Below are 3,205 nucleotides of genomic sequence, written 5' to 3' on the forward strand. Positions count from 1 at the left end.
TAAATAGAGGTTGGTTTTTCCCCTGTGTTTACTCCTTGGATTTATTATTATTAAGACCGTCCTGGCTGCGGTCTGGGTCCCTGCCTGGCTCCTCCTGCTCCTGGCTTCTTCCTGGTCATTAGAACTGTCACTCCTTCTTTTTGCCTGCCCCTCATCTGCCCGTCATCCACCTCCAGAGCCCCTACCCTCCCTCAGTTGGGCTGCTCCACGGTGCGAGGACGTACCTTCTGGGAGGTGGGAGTACTGTAACATGTATATTCTGTTCTGTTTGGTTTAGTTTATCTGTGTTCTCGTTTGCCTGAGTTCCCTTGTTTGTCTCCATGGTTTTTGATTAATTACCTACACAACTGTTTCTGTTCTCCCTGATTTTTCCTTGTGCATTTAAACTCCTTGTTTAATTCAGTTCAGTGTCCAGTATTGTTTGTAAATAGAGGTTGGTTTTTCTCCTGTGTTTACTCCTTGAATTTATTAAAAGAACTCTCTTGGATTCTATTGCTTTGTCGTGTGCTTTATACTTAGCAACCTGTGACATTGATAGTAGAATGAAACACAAAGAAAATATTACATGTCAGTTTGTTTGTTTTTCAAGACCTGCAACGTCTATTGCTGTTTGATTCTGGCCATTGCTATTCAGGTCATTGTTAACATCTGCAAGAAGCAGGTGATTTTAAAACTGAAAGTACACACTATGAATTCAGTCATTGTGAGTTTCCTGGAACAGAGAACAAGGTCGTCATACACTCTCAGACTGGCTAAAAAGGTAGGACTCATCTCCTCAATAATAAATAATTACATTTAAATGGTCTACTGTTTATGTACAAAGTGCATACAGTAAAGATTGTTTATATTATTTTTTATTTTATTATTTTTTTTTTTTATTTAGCCATTTAGCAGACGCTTTTATCCAAAGTATAATTGATAATTTTATATTGCCATTTTAAATTCTTTGTATTCTTAAGCTTTACTATTAATTTGGAAGTTTCAAAATAAATCTTATTGTACTTGTACAATGACAAAGATATTCTATTCAATTAGCTCATGCTCTCTCTGTATCTAACAAGCCATTGTTCAGTAATAAATTCAATATAATAATTAAAATAAATGATGGACTTTGTCAAAGATGAGAGCTTTAGTGAGGAAATGTTGTTTTGGAGAGGTTTTTTTTCTCTTTTCTTTTATGCTACTATTAAATACTGTAAATACCTACTGTACCTGAAACAAATTAAATCACTTTATTTCATTTGCATCTTTCTTATTTGTTCTATTGTTTGTTTGTTTTTGCATCTTTGATGCAATTATTATTATTATTATTATTATTATTATTCATATTTTTATTTTTAATAGCACAGATCAAATAAACCAAAAATAACTACCCTGTGTTTTGATATATTGTTATTGTGAAATAAAATTACTCTAATCGTGAAATACGATTTTGGTCATATCGCTGGCCAAACTTTTGTGTTAACACCTATTGCTGAGTAAATTGAAATGCAGACAGAATGTATGTCATGCTCTTTGACACATTCTTTTTGATAACAGCTGGTGAATAAATATGAAAGAGACAGCGTTTTAAGTGTGTGTGCTATTAATTACAGAATTGAATGACAAGATGAATTGTAATCGAATTAAATCGCAAGTCACATTGTAGGAGCCTATTTTGCTTCAGTGCCATATTTTGATTCATGATATTCATATTTTGATTGATATATGAGATTCAGTGCCATATTTTGCATATCATGTGATGCATTTCATCTTTGAATATTTGTTTTATTGCTTTCATTTGTAAACTTACTGTACTCATGTATTCACTTTTATGGAATGCCAAACCTGACAAAATTAGAAATAAATAAATATACAAAGAAATGTAAAAATAAATAAATATACAAATACTATACTTTGATTTCCTTATGTATATTTGTTTATTTTTCCGCATTTTATTTATTTATTTATTTATTCTTTTATTTATTTATACATTTATTTGTTTCCACATTTATGTATTTATTTATGTATTTATTTCTACATTTCTTTGTCCGTAATGAGGAAGGCGTGTTTTATCTCAGGAATAGTAATTGAGTCAGAGTAGGCGAGGGGTAAGCTTTGAGGCCACAGTGACACCTTGTGGTGCCTAAATGAAATACAAGAAGTGTAGCCTACATGATGTGCCTGTTGATAGTGGGATGAATGGCTTAAGCCTAGTTCACACTACATGACTTTAAACGTCGGCAGATAGTTGTGCTGTTCAAACATGACTTGATTGTCTGTCTTGAAGTCGCTGTGGTGTTCACACTACGTGACACTATGTAAATGATCCACAACAGGGGGTGACACACTACACGAGCTGACAACAATTCTGTCACCCAACGACTCTATCAGGTCCCCAAACCACGTTTTGTCAACACGCGAGAAGTTGAATGGGAATGACACCAAACAACAAGTGAAAAAGGAGTTGTTTATTTGAAAATAGATGTCGAGAAGAAATCAGTGCTAATTAGAAATTAGCTGTTTGCATGATGATTTGTTCTGAAATATTCCACTCCATTTCTTGAGTCCAAACTTTTCTTAAAGCCACGTTGCTGCTGCTGTTTTTCAAAGCCACTAGAAGGCAAGCCTGCAACCTTTAGCCAAAAAATCATTAACGGCCAATGCTAACGCTTCCACTTTGGCAGTACGTGGGAAAGGAGACAAGAGGCTATTTTTTTTTTAATGGATGTCAATGGAGGAGAGGCTTCAATATGCTGAATAAACAGCTTTTCAGAGGAAACAGCTTATCATTTAATGAATTGACAGCCTATCGTCTAATCTTCAACATGTTTTACACTAAACAATACTTTTGGATTGAACTATTTTTAGAGTTTACACCTGGTGGGATTCAGCTTACAGCACTTCTCATTCATTCCTATGGTATCCGTAAACGGCGATTGAGTGTCGCACAACTCTGACTTTGATGTCAAGGCTGTAATGTGATTGGTTATTAAGGCACACGTGATCCAAGTTGACTGTTACACTTTCTCCAATAGTGAATAATACAGACCCTCGTATCTCCCAATACGCTCCGAAGTGGTATTCGAATGTATCTCATCATGCATCATGTTCTGGAAATAAATTGTGAAACTTTTTGACGAGATAAATAATAACTCCAAAATTATTAGGAATTCACTTTTGGCAGTAGAAAAAGCTCATCAAGAGCTTTCATTTGATATATATA

The 3,205-nt window shown here is 34.4% G+C and overlaps 1 protein-coding gene across 1 annotated transcript in view; it reads left to right on the plus strand.

Annotated features, from left to right (window-relative positions):
• Positions 1 to 707: 707 nt before the first annotated feature.
• The window catches only part of LOC107716273 (interferon-induced protein 44-like), a 16,394-nt gene continuing 13,896 nt past the window's right edge, over positions 708 to 3,205 (plus strand). Inside the window, exon 1 of the mRNA XM_016522652.1 lies at positions 708 to 760. The gene's annotated coding sequence lies outside the window, so the exon portion shown is untranslated. The remainder of the gene's footprint in view (positions 761 to 3,205) is intronic.

This window comes from Sinocyclocheilus rhinocerous, unplaced genomic scaffold, assembly GCF_001515625.1.
Source record: "Sinocyclocheilus rhinocerous isolate Xijiao unplaced genomic scaffold, SAMN03320098_v1.1 scaffold869, whole genome shotgun sequence".
Lineage (NCBI taxonomy): Eukaryota > Metazoa > Chordata > Actinopteri > Cypriniformes > Cyprinidae > Sinocyclocheilus > Sinocyclocheilus rhinocerous.